Source organism: Sorex araneus, chromosome 4, assembly GCF_027595985.1.
Source record: "Sorex araneus isolate mSorAra2 chromosome 4, mSorAra2.pri, whole genome shotgun sequence".
Lineage (NCBI taxonomy): Eukaryota > Metazoa > Chordata > Mammalia > Eulipotyphla > Soricidae > Sorex > Sorex araneus.
In genome coordinates, this window is record NC_073305.1 from 45,895,992 (window position 1) to 45,912,683 (window position 16,692).

The 16,692-nt window shown below is 43.1% G+C and overlaps 1 protein-coding gene across 2 annotated transcripts in view; it reads right to left on the bottom strand.

The window, feature by feature from the left end:
• The window catches only part of RHOA (ras homolog family member A), a 44,028-nt gene that overhangs the window by 22,943 nt on the left and 4,393 nt on the right, over positions 1–16,692 (bottom strand). Inside the window, exon 2 of one of the 2 annotated variants that reach the window (XM_055135983.1) lies at positions 15,322–15,398. The exons of the other annotated variant lie outside the window; for it this stretch is intronic. The gene's annotated coding sequence lies outside the window, so the exon portion shown is untranslated. The remainder of the gene's footprint in view (positions 1–15,321; positions 15,399–16,692) is intronic. 2 annotated transcript variants of the gene reach the window in all.

A 16,692-nucleotide genomic window follows, 5' to 3' on the forward strand; every position in this document is an offset into this window, starting at 1 on the left:
TCCCTTCTCTGAAACTAAAGACTATCTCCAGGACTGGAGGTATAGTACAGCAGGTAGGGTGCTTATCTTGCATGCAGCTGACAATATAATGTCCCCATATAATGTACATATAATGTCCCCAGCTCCCACCCTGCACCACCAAGAACACGGAGTAAAAAAAAAAACCCTATCAGAACCACCAAGCAGAATTCTGATCTCTTCCATTATCATGTGCATCACAATACAATTTTGTTTAAATTGAGAGCTATTTGGTTCGAGACACAGGCTACCTATCTATGAGATAGGAAGCCTTCTTTCTGCCGAAGAAGCCCTCTATTTCTTTTTTCTTTTTCTTTTTTTTTTTGCTTTTTGGGTCACACCCGGCGATGCACAGGGGTTACTCCTGGTTCTACACTCAGGAATCACTCCTGGCGGTGCTCAGGGGACCATATGGGATGCTGGGATTCGAACCCGGGTCGGCCGAGTGCAAGGCAAACGCCCTACCCGCTGTGCTATCGCTCCAGCCCCAGAAGCCCTCTATTTCTATCTGGCAATTATTTGTCTTTCAAAATGGAAGAAGGGGCCAAGGAGATAACTCAAAAAGGCTGGAGTGCATAGTTTTTGTATGGACATTTGGGCTCAATTCCTGGCATCACATGTTCCCAATGTACCACTGGTGTAGCTGAAAATAAAGAATTTTAAAAATCGTACTTTTCCCCCTTTTCCCAGATCACATGTAGTGCTGGGGACTGAACCCATGTCCATCACATGGAAGGCAACTGCTGTACTCTCTCCAGCCCAGGGAACAGAATGTTTTGGGCTGTTTTCACTCCCATAGCTGGTACTATTACAGTTTAATGGCCAAACACAGTAGCCACTAATCACATGCAACTATTACAATTACTTAGTGTTTTAATTATTATTAACTTAGTATTCCATTTGAGGACCTTCCAAGTGGCAATTAGAAAGACTGAAGTTCCTCCCACCAATTCTCAACCAACGGATCCAACGTTTCAAACTAAGGATGTGATGTTGTCCTGTGGACTATTTGGTACCTCGGTCGAACACTGGGGTCAGGCATATGCAAGGAATGTGCCTTACTTACCACTATCTCATTTTTATTTTTAATTTCATGGTCACACTAGACAAGCTTCCCAGTCTAACAGCCTATTATATTGTCTATTATTACAGAAGATTTACTGAGCAAGGCTAAACAATTCTTCCGCAGCTGTTTGGCGGGCACCGGATTCTTATTAAATGTTCTCGTTTTTTGTTTTTAGGCCAGACCCGGTTGTGGTCAGAGTTTACTCCTGGCTCTGTGCAGTGCTTGGGGGACCATTACATAGTGCTGGGAGATAAACTGGGGACAGCTATGTGAAAAGCAAGCATCTTAATCTCTGTACTATTTCTCTGGCTACTGTTCTAGTTTTTTTCCCCATGCTACAAGAATTTGCCAAGGACAATGTACTTTTCTAAAAAAAAACTTAAGGAGGATACGAAAGACAGTTCACTTGCCTTGCATGTGCTCTACTTGGGTTTGATTCCTAGCACAACATATGGTCCCCTGAATCCCACTAGGAGTGATCCCTGAGCAAAAAGATAGGATTTAGGAAGTAAGCCCTGAGTACCACTGAGTACAAATTTAAAAAAGAATCCCCCACAACATTTTTACAGCAAGGGCAAGGGATGTAATTCTGCAGTACAGCACATTCACACAGTATATAGCAGGTCATTTGAAGACAAATTCTGACGGGCAGTTCCATTTACCTCTCATGCTTCCTTCCCAATCACTAACTCCTCCAACTCATTACTTCAATGTAATTGTGATCATCAGTTCTCTTGCCAGGTCCTGGCTTTGTCCCAGTTCTTATTTCTCTTAACAGTAGGAAGTCTCACACAGATCATGGGTATTCTACCAACCATTCCCTATTAGAATGGTGCTAGACATCAGAGGCATTTGGAAGACATTCTTAGATAAAACAATACAACATAATTAAATACATTAATAGATTATTCTCTCTGGTATGAATAGAAAAAGCAAACAAGGGGCTGGAGCAATAGCACAGCGGGTAGGGCGTTTGCCTTGCACGCAGCCAACCCGGGTTCGATTCCCAGAATCCCATATGGTCCCATGAGCACCGCCAGGGGTAATTCCTGAGTGCAGAACCAGGAGTAACCCCTATGCATCGCCGGGTGTGACCCAAAAAGCAAAAAAAAAGAAAAAAAAAGAAAAAGCAAACAATTGTGGGGCTATAGAGAAAGTAACACCTGAGGTTGGAGCGTCATTACAATAGGTAGGATGTGTGCCTTGCACAAGGCCTACCTGGGTTTGATCCCTGACATCCATATGGTCCCCCAAACACCACCAGGAGTAATTCCTGACAGCAGAGCCAGGAGTAACCTCACAGTATTTCTAGACGTGGCTCAAATACAAAACAAAAAATACAGAGAAAATAGTATCTGACCAGAATCCTGAAAAATAAACCCCCAAGTGAGAAACTGAGAAGGTATTTTCTAATATGAGGAAGTTTGAGACTACTATAAAATAAAGCTTAGAAGAGAGAGAACAAAATACCACAGAGGCGGGGTGGGGGAATGGGATTGGGGGGTGGGAGGGATACTGGGTTCACTGGTGGTGGAGAATGGACACTAGTGGAGGGATGGGCTCACAAACACCGTATGAAGGAAACGTAAGCACGAAAATGTGTAAATCTGTAACTGTACCCTCACAGTGATTAATTAAAAAAAAAAATAAGGCTTAGAAAGATGGGTAATGTTTAGACTTGAGAATCTGCGTAACAACCTTTTTGTGAGCGAAGTCAATGAAATGGCATGGTCAGTTCTGATTTACAAAGAAAACAATGGGAGAGGAATGAGACAGCCGGGAAGTGAACTGGATAGGAGGAATGAGACTACCATAGTGAAGGTATGAGAAAGCCTAATGGAAAGGTAAAATGGAATGAGCTATCCTTCCCCCAAAACTAGAAACAAAAAAACCCAAATGGAGCTTAAGTAAATTGTTACAAGTAGATAGAGCATAATCCTCTAATGTGTGAAATGGAGAGAGATAACTGATCTTCACAATGACAACAAGAAACATGAAGTGAGTCATGAAGAAGAGATTTGAAGGAAAACAATTGGAAAGCTAAACTCAACACATAGTATATTCTTTAAAAAAGAAAAAAGGGCCAGAGAAGGAATAAAGCAATATATACAAAATTTTACACTGGGGTTTGAGTTTTGTTTGTTTTTTTTTTTTACTTTTTGGGTCACACCTGGAGATGCACAGGGGTTACTCCTGGCTCTGCACTCAGGAATTACTCCTGGCGGTGCTCAGGGGACCATATGGGATGCTGGGAATTGAACCCGGGTCGGCCGCGTGCAAGGCAAACGCCCTACCCGCTGTGCTATTGCTCCAGCCCCTACCCTGGGGTTTGACTTCTGGAGTCTAATATACTGATCCGTCTCCCCACACCAGCTTGCCCACCCACTATTTCCCCTTTAAGAAAATAAAACAAGGGGCTGGAGTGATAGTATAGCCAGAAAGGTATTTGCCTTGCATGCAGCCAACCCAAGTTCAATCCCCCATATCCCATATGGTCCCCCAAGCACTGTCAGGAGTAATTCCTGTGTACAGAGGCAGGAAACTGATTCCCACAGCTCATATTCATTCCCTTTATCTCTGTAAGACCAAGAGCTACACCCTACACAAAGAAGCCTAATTTTATTACTACCAATACAGACTTTTTTTCATCCCTAATAAACTCCTACAACCTATGGAATACTCAGTGCTATTTCCCAAATGACTGTTTTGTTTTGGGTCCACATACAGCAGTATTCAGGGTTCTACACTGAGGGATCACTCCTAAAGGTGCTTGAGGAACCAAGTGGGATGCTGGAGATAGAATCTGGGTCAGACTCATCAAGGCAAGTACCTACCTACTATGTTATTGTTCCTGCCCCCAAATGATTATTTTGCATTGCATACTGTTTTGTTTCTTTGTCTGCGTTGAGAAGTGTCAGGAGTGAGGAGCTAAAGTTTAAAGCAGGCTATAATTCTCTGGACACATTACTAGTCCCTCAGAGTACATCATACTTCATCTATACCAATGGGGAAAATGATTTCTATCCTCAAAGGATAGAAGTAATTATTAAATGAGTCAACAGAGGAAAGCATTTGGACTAAATAATAGCCAGCACATAACTGCAAATTTTAAAATATTATATACTGGGGCTGAAGCAAAAACAGTGAGTAGGGCACTTGCACTGCATGCAGCCTACCCAGATTCGATCCCCAGCAATTTATATGTACCCCAAGCCCACCAGAAGTAATTTCTGAGTAGAGTTAGGAGTAACCCCTGAGCATCACTAGATGTGGTCCACAAACAAATGAAAAACTTGTTATGGCCAGGGCCTATGCATTGTGTATGGAGCCTGGAGAGCAGTGCATGTTACTACTACATCAAATAAGAAGTTCCCTCCAGCACTGATGCACTGCTAGGTGTACCTCCAAACAACCCCTTCTAAAAATGTATTCTTTTAAGAAAGAGGTAATTTTCTAACTTTTGGAAAGGAAACTTCAAAAGCTCAAGTTACTAAGATTAGATATTTACCTCAAATTGACTTCCTATAAGTTACTTCCCTTCTTTTCTGAACTGGTGTTAGTTTTCTTTAAGTAGGAAGTTATTTCAATTAGTCAAACAAGAGTTACAAGTAACCAATTCCTATATGAAATTCTGAGGCCAACAGTCAATGCAGAAAAGGTTAGGTTCTGAGGTCAGATACATTTTCAGCTGTTGCAGGTGATTCTTTCCACTTTCCCTCTCCACTCAACACAAATACACTGGGTCTGAAAAAATGGTATTGAAGTTAAGGTGCTTGCCTTGCATGTGGTCAACCCTGGTTCTATTCCAACAGGTGTGGCCCAAAAACCAAACCAACAAAATAAAAACACTACCACCGTTTTTGTTTTTTGAGGGGGGCGCACACCTGATGATGGTCAGGCATTAGTTACTCCCAGCTCTGTACTCAGGAATTACTCTTGGTGGTGCTCAGGGGACCAACCATATGGGATGCCAGGTAGGCAACATGCAAGATAATTATCCTATCCAATGTACTGTATCTCCCATTCATGCCATTGATTTTTTAAGTGGAAGCAAGGTGGCACACACAGCAGTGCTCAGGGGACCAAGAGTCAAGGGACTGAACTCTCTCCCTCTCTGTAGTACAGTGGTGTGACTCCCACCCCCACCCCCCAAAAAAGAGAAAAAGATTATTTTCTGCAGGGCTGGAAGTACAGCAGGTAGGGTGTTTGCTGTGCACACGGCCGACCCGGAATCAATCCCTGGCATCCTATATGATTCCCTGAGTACTGCCAGTAGTAATTCCTGAGTGCAGAGTCACAAGTACCTAATGAGCATTGCTGAGTGATTCAAAAAGGAAAAATTAAATAAACTAATTCCTGAGGATCAGGAAGATAGTACAGCAGGTAGTGTGCTTGTCTTGCACATGGTTCAATCCCCAGCACCCTATATAGTACCTCAATTACCGCCAGGAGTGATCCATTGGCATCACCAGGTGTGGTCCAAAAAACCCAGAAGAAAAATAAACAATCCAGGCCTTTGACATGCAAAACATGAGCTATCTCTCTGACACCCTCAATACTTTTAGGAGAATCTTATTTTGGGTCACACCTGGCGATGCACAATGCCCTACCCGCTGTGCTATCGATCCAGCCCCTAGGAGAATCTTTCATAAGGTCTCAAGTCTAAATACTACGTGACTGATAACTATGTGTGTGAACTGAGTCTCTCATGGTATCTGTTGGAAGATTGAAACAAAACAGATTAGTTGGGGTTTGGGCATTTAAGTTAAAATGAAGGCCTGACCAATCCAAATCGAACAATCCAAATTAGCTGAAATTTTGATAACTTATTTAGAAAATACAATTTTTTGGGGGGGTCACACCCGGTGATACACAGGGGTCACTCCTGGCTCTGCACTCAGAAGACCATATGAGATGCTGGGATTTGAACCCGGGTCGGCCGAGTGCAAGGCAAACGCCCTACCCGCTGTGCTATTGCTCTAGCCCTGAAAATATGAATTTTCAGTATTTTATAAAAAATAAAGACTTGAGGGCTGGAGCGATAGCACAGCGGGTAGGGCGTTTGCCTTGCACGCGGCCGACCCGGGTGTGTTGGCCGAGTGCACTGCCAGGAGCAATTCCTGAGTGCAAAGCCAGGAGTAACCCCTGAGCATCGCTGGGTGTGACCCAAAAAGCAAAAAATAAATAAATAAATAAATAGCTCGCTAAAAACTAAAAAATAAAGACTTGGGGCTGTAGCTGTAGCACAACGGGTAGGGCGATTGCCTTGCATGCGGCCAACCTGGGTTCAATTCCCAGCATCCCATATGGTCCCCTGAGCACCGCCAGGAGTGATTCCTGAGTGCAGAGCCAGGAGTAACCCCTGTGCATCGCCAGGTGGGACCTAAAAAGCAAAAAAATGAAATAAAATAAAAAAATAAAAAAATACTTTTTTTCTTAGAGTAAATTAAGCAAGACTTAATTCCTTAAGAGTAAATCTGCCTCACTGCACAATTTTAGCTCATATTTGGCAAATTAGGAGCCACAAAGACACTTGAGATGGTGCTATAGGTTATAAAGCATATACTACCTAACACTAATTAGTCAAACCATTCACTAAAACCAGGGACAAGACAGTTCTCCAGCTAAGAAAGAACAGATGGAGCCAGAGTGATCAACGGATAGGGCGCTTGCTTTGCACGCGGCCAACCTGGGTTCAATCTCCGGCATCCCGTATGGTTCCCCCCCAGCACTGCCAGGAGTAATTCCCGAGTCAAGAGCCAGGAGTAACTACTAAACATCCTGACATGTGACCCAAAAAGTTTTAAAAAGAAAGAAAAGAGTAGAGGGGCTCGAGAGACAATATAGCTGGTAGGGTGCTGATCTTGCATGTGGCCGACCTGAGTTCTATCCCTGGCATCCCATATGATCCCGAGCCCAACCAGGAGTGAGGAGTGATTTCTGAGTTCTGAGCCAGGAAGTCCTGAACATCACCAAGTGGGGCCCCAAAACAAAACAGAAAAATGAGTAGAAATAATTCAACTGAGTAACTATGTTGTGCTAGATTAAGATCTTAGTATTCTGTAAAAATAAGAAATTCTCATGCAGAATAATGGCTTTAAAATTACTAACTCAACATACTTGAGATAATTACAATTTTACCTCATAATTTTTTAAAGACACTAATTATGCAAAAGAAACAGCAATGATTAACGCAAGCCTCTGCCATTTCTAAATGGGCAAAGAAATAAAAGCATTCAATACAGCACATTTCAAAAAACAAAACAGGGCCGAAGCCATAGTCCAGCAGGGAAGGTGCTTGCCTTATACACACGGCTGACCCAGGTTTGTTTCCCAGCATCCCATATGGTCCTCTGAGCACCACTAAGAGTAGTTCCTGAGTGCAGGGCCAGGAGTGACCCCGGAGCATCGCAGGATGTGACCTAAAAAGCCCCCCCAAATAGCCAAAAACCAACCAAACAAAAAAAAAAAACAACAAAACCCTCCCCACACACAACCAGACACGTACAGGGTTTAAAGCACCTGCCTTGCATGCAGTTAACCCCAGTTCAATCTCTGGCAACATATACTGAGTCATGAGTAGAACCTGAGCTACACTGGGTATGCCAACCCATCCTCAAACACATCAGTATTAGCACAGCTTTAAACATGACAATCTGTCATGGGGGCCACATTTGGTGATGCTAGGTAGGGTGTATGCTATGTCACAAAGTGAGTAGAGGGGCCAGAGAGAACCCAGGCCTTCAACATGCAAAACATGAGCTACCTCTCTAGCCCTCTCAATACTTTTGAAGAATCTTCTGTAAAGTTTCAAGTCCAACTGCTATATGCCTGATAGCTATGTGTAGACTGAGTCTTTTCTAGTACTGAAACCAGGGCCTCTTGCATGTGCTCTACTTTGGGACCCATACCCCCAACCCCAATAATCGTTACTTCAAAAGATATAAATTATTTGGGCCAGAAAGTATAGTGGGTAGGGAGCTTGCCTTGCAAAGAGTGATCTGGGTTCAATCCCCAGCTCCCAGATGGTCCCCTGACCACCAGCAAGAGTGATTCCTGAATGCAGAGCCAGGAGTAAACCCTGAGTATCGCCAGGTATGCCCCCAAAACAAAAATCACATTAAAAATATAAAATACATGGGCCGGAGCGATAGCACAGCGGGTAGGGCGTTTGCCTTGCACGCGGCCGACCTGGGTTCGATCCCCGGCATCCCATATGGTCCCCCAAGCACCGCCAGGAGTAGTTCCTGAGTGCAAAGCCAGGAGTAACCCCTGAGCATCGCTGGGTGTGACCCAAAAAGCAAAAAAAAAAAAAAAATATATATATATATATATAAAATACAAATACAAAATATAAGATACCTGTGGCTCAGTAACAACACATGCCTTATAAGTATGTATAAAGCTCTGGTTCAATTCCAGGCAGCATATAATCCCCCAGCATCATTGGAAACAACCCCACCACCAAATCAGAAGTGGATTCAAAGATTCACTAATAGCAGTCCCAAAACAAGAAGTATGTAAAATACTATTACAGGGCCAGGGAGATAGCTCAAAGGCTAATGCAAATGTTTTTCATGAGGACCCCAAGGCTTGACTCCTGCAATCACAGATTCCAGAGCATCACCAGGAATAATTTCTGCATGCTGAGCTTAATGGAGCCCCTGAGCAACTGCTTCTTATCCCACTCCTAACCGCACCCCACATACACCAAATCTGAAGTGTGGGGAGAGGAAGCTAGTTACTAGAAAGCCAATGGAAAATGCCCAAAATGCCAAAGTATATCTTAGCATTAGAGCTTTTGCCTTGCATGTATAAGGTCCTGGGTCTGAGGCCAGATGTAATAAAATAAAGTACAGAACACTGGCATAGGGCTGAAGAAATAGTACAGCAGATAAAGCATTTGCCTTGCACACAATCAGGTCTGATCCCTGATATGGTCCCCTGAGCCTTGCCAGGACTGACACCTGAGCACAGAGCCAGGAGTAAGCCCAGAGCACAGCTGGAGATGACCTAAAAACACACAAAAAATTGAAAACAAGTAAAAAAAAGCTTGGGAGCAGAGAAATAGCTCAATCGGTTGAGGCTACAGCAATAGGATAGTACAGCATGTAAGGCACCTGCTGTGCACATGACTGATCAGGATTTAATCCTTGACATTCCATATGGTCCACTGGGCCCACCAGGAGTGATCCCTGAAGGCAGAGTCAGGAGCAAGCCTAGAGCACGCCTAGGTGTGGCCCCAAAACAAAATAGCCCAACAGGCTGAGAGCCTGTTCGGTCTGCAGGAGACCTGGGTCTGATCACCAGCACCACATGATCTTCACCCTCAATCACCACTAGAAGTGACCCCAAGCAACAAGCCAGGAGTGGCCCCTGAGCATTGCTTGGTGTGGTACAAAAGTCAAAATTAAATCCTATGGATACATGGGGCTGGAGCAAAAGCACAGTGGGTAGGGCGTTTGCCTTGCATGCGGCCAACCCAGGTTCGAATCCCAGCATCCCATATGGTCCCCTGGGCACCGCCAGGAGTAATTCCTGAGTGCAGAGCCAGGAATAACCCCTGTGCATCGCCGGGTGTGACCCAAAAAGCAATAAATAAATAAATAAATAAATAAATAAATGAATAAATAAATAAATCCTATGGATACAATACTTATGTTTACAATACTATATTGTGTATTTGAAAATTGTAAAAAGGTAGTCTCTTGAGCCATATGAACAAGGGATCACTCCTGATGACAGACTAAGAGTAGCCCAAGCACTGCCAAGTATTGAAATGAAATAAAAAAAGAAATGGGGGCAGGGACCAAAGAGATAGCACTGCAGGCAGGGTGCTACCCACTGCTTGCTTGCTCTGCGGCTGACCTGGGTTTGATCCCCAGCATCCGATATGGTCCCCCAAGCACCACCAGGAGGAATTCCTCAGTACAGAGCCAAGAGGAGCCCCTGTGCATTGCCAGGTGTGACCCAAAGAGCAAAAATAAATAAACTTAATAAATAAAAAATGAAAAATTTCAAGTTTTCACAACATACACAATATAAAATCATTATTGTGGGCTGGAGCAATTAGCACAGCGGGTAGGGCATTTGCCTTGCACGTGGCCAACCAGGTTCTCAGCATTTAACGTCTACAGTTTGCAGGGACCTGTACTATCAACTTCAGCAAGATTCACTCATATCTAGGACTGTGATAGGCATGCAGAAACAACATCAAATACTTATGAAATAAACTGAAATATAAAGCTCCTCCCCTTTTTACAAGCTACATAGAAAATCCCTGAAAAAATGTCTGAACTATCATCTGTCCATTTTGTTCATATCAACTTGAGTCTGGTACTATAATTACTTGGCCATCTTGATCAAGCAATTGCCAAGGGTCAATGTCAGTTCAACAGCCTCTTTGTTAGCAGCACTGGGAAACTGAAAGAAAAGGTCTAAGACATACAAAAACAAACAAGAAAATAAGAAAACCTGGGGCCAGAGCAATAGTACAGTGGATAGGACATCTGCCTTGTACGCGGCTGACCTGGGTTCAATCCCCGGCACCCCATATAGTAATTCCTGAGTCTGGGCGCACACACACACTCTCCTACACACGGGTAGAGGCAGAGAGAAAACAGCATCTGGGAACATACATACACGCTAGCCACCTAAATGAGAGCACAAATATCAGCTCATAATTAAGCTAGTCAAGGGACCAGAGATAATACAAGAATGAAGGGACTTGCCCCCATGGGTGAAACTCAGTTTGATACCCTGAACCACATACAGTACTCTATACACTGCCAGGAATGACTCCTGATCACAGACAAGATTTTTTAAATAAGGGGCCAGAGAAGCCCCACTTAGCAAGTAAGGTGCTTGCCTTATACGTGGTTAATCTTGGTTTGATCCCCATCATCACCTACCATTACTTGACTCTCACCAGAAATGACCCTTGAGTACAGATCCTACAGTAAACCTTGATCAGAGTAATCACTGTAGAGCAAGGGACCGAACCCAAATTGGCAACGTGCAGCTCAAGCACCCCACCCATCAACTTCCACACTCCCATAAACCATAGCTTCCCACCACCAAAACAGAAAGACTTAAGGGCCAGAAATGGCCACTGAGCAGTACGAACTTGCCCTGAACACTGTCAGATATGGGCCCTCCAAATAAAGTCCCTATTTAATGTGGAGGCAGGGGGAGACTTGGGGACACATCTCACAGTGTTAAGGGACTATCCAGCTGTGCTCTAAATTACCTCTAGAGGTGCTTGGCAACCATACGTGATCAAGGATCAAACTAGTTCAAATCACTGCCAGCACCACATAATCCCCAGTCCCTCCAGGGGTCATTCCCGAGCAGAGTCAGAAATAGTACCTGCCCAGGTATGGCCCAAATACTCTCAGCAAAAAATATTTAACAGCCAAGTCATAAAATTTTATCATAGTAAAACACTGCATAGTTTCATTTTTCACCTTAAATATACTTACTAGGCCTCTTGAAGACTAAATACCAATAAAATTATATATAAGCACAACAGAAAAGTAGCTCTTTGGATAAATTTCCGGAAGACATACTAGAAAACTTATTTGCACCATTCAAATTTAGACACACCATCATGCATATAAAGTAAAAACAACAATATACATGATGGAAATAGAAAATTTCAACCATGTACCTAAAGTCAAAATATCTTTTTTCCTTTTTCTTTTTGGGTCACACCCAGCGATGCTCAGGGGTTACTCCTGGCTCTTCACTCAGGAATTACTCCTGGCAGTGCTCAGGGGACCATATGGGATGCCAGGGATCAAACCTGGGTCAACCGGGTGCAAGGCAAACGCCCTACCCGCTGTACTTTCGCCCTGGACCCCCCCCTTTTTTTTTTTGCAAGGGGGGGGGAGCAAACCTGGCTGTGCTCAAGGATCACTCCAGTGGGGCTTGGGGACCATATGGGATACCAGGGCATCGAACCCAGTGGGCCAAACGCAAGGCAAATGTCCTGCCTGCTGTACTCTCAGGCCCTAATTTTATTTTTAACGTATTTTTTTAAATAATAGAATTGAGCAATTATAGTACCTAGGGTCTTCAGAAAATAATTTTCTCTCTTTTTTGGTCAAGACAGATAAAAGGGCTAAAATGTATACTTTGCATGCTAGAGGTCTGGATTTGATTTGCTGCAACACAAGGTCCCCCTAATCAATGAACTGGGAGTAAAGTATTGCTGAGCATGATCCAAATTACCTGTCAAAAAATTTCTAAAAATATACCTAAAAGCTATAAACTATAAAACTGCCCCTCCCAAATATACATTTTTTGTTATAGGGTCACACCAAGGGTGTGTGTCTGGGTTGCTCCCAATAGTGCTGAAGGACCATATGGTGCCAAGGATCTACCAAAGGGATCGCACATGCAAAAAATATGCTCAGCTCAGCTGAATGCTCTCCAGCATGAACTTCGGGTTTTCTTCTTCTTTCTTGGGGGGGAAGGGTGGGAAGCACACCTGGTGGTGCTCAGGGGTTTCTCCTGACAAGGCCTTAGGGATCATTGTGGTGCTAGGGATTGAACCCAAGTTGGCAGTGTGCAGCTCAATCACCCTACCTCTCCATCTCCAGTCCCTAGAACTTCTGCTTAGGGACTATGTTCAGGAAAATTATACTCGAAAGTCTAATGGAAAACAGATCTTCGTTTTTCTTTTATTTTTAGGTCACACCCAGTAGTGCTCAGGGCTTACTCCTTTTTACTCAGGGATCACTCCTGGTAGGCTCAGGGACGCAAGGCTGGGAACTGAACCCATGTTGGTCACATGCAAGGCAAGCACCCTGCCACTGTACTCTCTCCCCAGACTAGAAAAGAGAATTTTGTTTTATCTTGGGGGCTATACCCAGCAGTGCTCAAGGCTTACTCCTGGCACAGCAATGAGAGATTATACCTGGGGCATCCATGTACAAGGCAAACACTCTACCTGCTGTACTATTTAAAACATTTTTTTTAAAGTTGAGTCACTATGAATTACAAAGTTACTCATGATGAGTTTTATACACAAAATGTTCCAACACTAGTCCTTTTACTAGTATCCACTTCCCTCCACCAATATCCCCATCCTTCCTGCTCCCCAGCCTGCCTCCACATTAGGCACTACTTTTTCTTTTATCCTTCCTCCACTTGCTGTTTTATTATTTTTTTAATTAGCTTATTTCTCCATACACTTTATATAAACACCATGATTTACAAAGTCGCTCATGATGATTTGTTGGGGGCCGGAGCAATAGCACAGCGGGTAAGGGGTTTGCCTTGCACTCGGCCGACCCGGGTTCGATCCCCGGCATCCCATATGGTCCCCCAAGCACCGCCAGGAGCAATTCCTGACTGCAAAGCCAGGAGTAACACCTGAGCATTGCTGGGTGTGACCCAAAAAGAAAAAAAAAAGGAAACCATGATGATTTGTTACTGCCATTCAATATTCCAACACCAATCCTACCACCATCACCTTCCCTCTATCACTGTCTCAAATTTTCCCAACCACTCCTCAAACCTATTCCATAGCAGGCCCACATAATTTATTTTATATTGCTTGTTACCGGTAAGTTGCTAACAGAATGATCAAAAAAATATTTCCTTAGAAGAAAATTAGAGGAGCTGGAGCGATAGCACAGTGGGTAGAATATATGCCTTGCGTGCAGTCAACCCGGGTTCAATTCCCAGCATCCATATGGTCCCCCGAGCACCACCAGGAGTAATTCCTGACTGCATGAGCCAGGAGTAACCCCTGTGTATCTCCAGGTGAGAACCCCCCTCCAAAAAAAAAAAAAAAATTAGAGAAATCTGTTGCATCTCACCATGAGGACACCAAATCTTTTCTGAGGGATTAGTAAGATGCTGTTACAAGTTAAGCCCTCTGTGTTAATGTTTTTGTTAGTTACACATTACATCTCATCGAATCCAGATTTGTGTGTGTGGGTGGGGGTCGGTTTAAGGGTTTAGGCCACACCCAGTGATGCTCAGGGGTAATGTTACTTCTGGCTCTACGCTTGGGAATTATTCCTGGTGGTGCTTGGGGGACCACATAGGACACCAAAGATTGAACCAGATAGGCCATGTGCAAGATAAATGCCTTGCCAGTTGAATATCGCTCCACCCCCACCAAATAAATAAAAATAGTGAGTCTACTTCTTTAAAAGTTAAAGGAAGGGTGGGGCTGGAGCAATAGCACAGTGGGTAGGGGGACTGCGTTGCACATGGCCGACCCAGGTTTAATTCCCAGCATCTTTTTTTTTTTTAATTTTCTGCCTAGCCATTGTTTATGAAACTCAATATTTTTTAAAAATTGAGGTAACATGGCTTACAGTAATATAATTCCCAGCATCTTATATAGTCCCCAGAGCACTGCCAGGAGAAATTCCTGAGTGCAAGAGCCAGGAGTAACCCCTGTGCATCACTGGGTGTGATCCAAAAAGCAAAAAAAAAAAAAAAAAAAAAAGTTAAAGGAGGGGCAGAGCAACAGTATGGTGGGTAAAACAGTTGCCTTGAACATGGCCAACAGGGGATCAATCCCTGGCATCTCATATAGTCCCCTGAGCACCACTGCCAGGAGTGACTCCTGAGTGTACAGCCAAGAGAAAGTCCTGAGCACAGCAGAGTGTGGCCCAAACAAGACAAAACAGAAAGATTAAATAAAGGGCCTGACAGAAAATTCAAGGAGCTGGAGTGCGTGTATCGCCTGCTGAAGGCCTGGTTAATCCCTAGCATCATATAGTCCCTCATGCAGCGCCAGGAATGACCCCTGAGCATGGAGCCAGGAATAGCTCCTAAGTACAGCAGGTGTGATCCAAAACAAACAATAAATTAACAAATATTAAAAATAAAGATCAAGTAAGAGGAGTCAGAACCATAGCTCAGCAGTAAAGACCTTTTCTTGCATGAGTGAGGACTGAGGTTCAATCCCCTGCCCCCAGCCCCTGACACACATGTTGAAGATCAAGTAGCAAAATGTTTAGGGTTAGGAAACACAGATTTTCATTTAAGGAAGAAACATCACAAAGAAGAGAAAAAGAAAATTAGAAGTGTTTTATAGAGAGAGGAAAAGAAGAGAGAAAAGTTAAGGAGTAAGATAAAGATCTTAAGATAAGGAAAAAATAGGGATCATCTATGTTTCTCTAGAACTGTATTAATACATTAACAGTACAGTTGTAATAATAATCATCTCTTCCCTGGGTAAAGAGGAACAGAAGAGGTTTATGTTAACATACCTTACAAATGTGCTGAAAGACCCACGACCTGTGTGGTAGAAGTTCTGCGAAGTCCCTTTACTTTCAGATGAAAGGCACTATTAAAACATTAAAAAAAAAAAAAATCAAAAATTATTTACAAAGTCCGAATTAAAAATATGGACTTGTCCAAATTTCCACTAAGAATTTGGGTACAGGAGAAGGAAAAACTTAATTAACACAATTATCACATTTACACAAGTTTTGGCTTCCCTCACTTGACAAACTGTAGTTAACCTTATTTTCTGAATACTTGAAGCTAATGTCCCCCTTTAAAAAGCAAAAATCAAAATCAAACAAATCCTATGTTCACAGATCTTCCAACCAAGACAAAAAAATTCTAAACCACAGAAAAGTTAAATAATGTTAGGATCAAGGAGATATCACAAAGGGCTGGAGCCTATGTCTTGCCTGCAGAAGAGGCAAGTTCTGGTCTACCATCAGTCACCTAACTATGGGACCAACTCCCAAGCACAGTCTGGAGTAGCTGCAAGCATAGATCTGGGTGTGGCCCCTAAATAAAAACAACAAAAGTTAAAGTAAACATCTGGCATATCTACCACGTAGACTATGAACACAGTAGTAACTTAATTTATCTATGGTGGTGGAAAATATACACTGGTGGAGAGACGGATGTTGGATCATTGTCTGACTGAAACTCAAACATGAAAGCTTAGTAACTGTATCTCACAGTGATTCAATTAAAAAAATTTATCTCACTGTGCTTCCTTTTTAATACAGACATTAGACAAAATGTATAAACTAAAGCAATTGTCTTAAAATCAATAGTTCTAAAAGGACAGGCTAAATTCTTCATACAGCTTTTGTGCAACTGCTAGGGCTGCCCAGGATCAAACTGAATCAGGGCTCTGGCAGGCAAACATGCACTGGCCATTAAGCTATCTCTCAGACCTTGAAATCTTTAGGTCAAGGAAATTAACACTAATTTCAATCTTAATTTTTTTTTTTAAATATTGAGACCAGAGAGATAGTGCAGCAGGGAGTTTGACTTGCATGCAGTGGAACCAGGTTCAATCTCCAGAATCTCAAATCATCCTGCTCAGGGTGATTCTCGAGTGCAGAAGCCTATAGGAGTAACCCCTGAGCCTCGACAAAAGTGACCCAAAAGATAATATTAATATTTTAGGCACATTCTTATTTTCATCAGGAGTTTCTGAGATTTGTCACAAATTATTACAGGCTTTGCACGCTGGAGGCCTGGGGTTTGATTCCTAACACAAGGTACTGCCAGGAGAGACCTGAGCACAGAACTGGTAACAGTGCGTGAGCACTACACCAAGTGTCAATCTTGAAAAAAAAAAAAAATCACAAACCACTGAGTACAATTGGTCA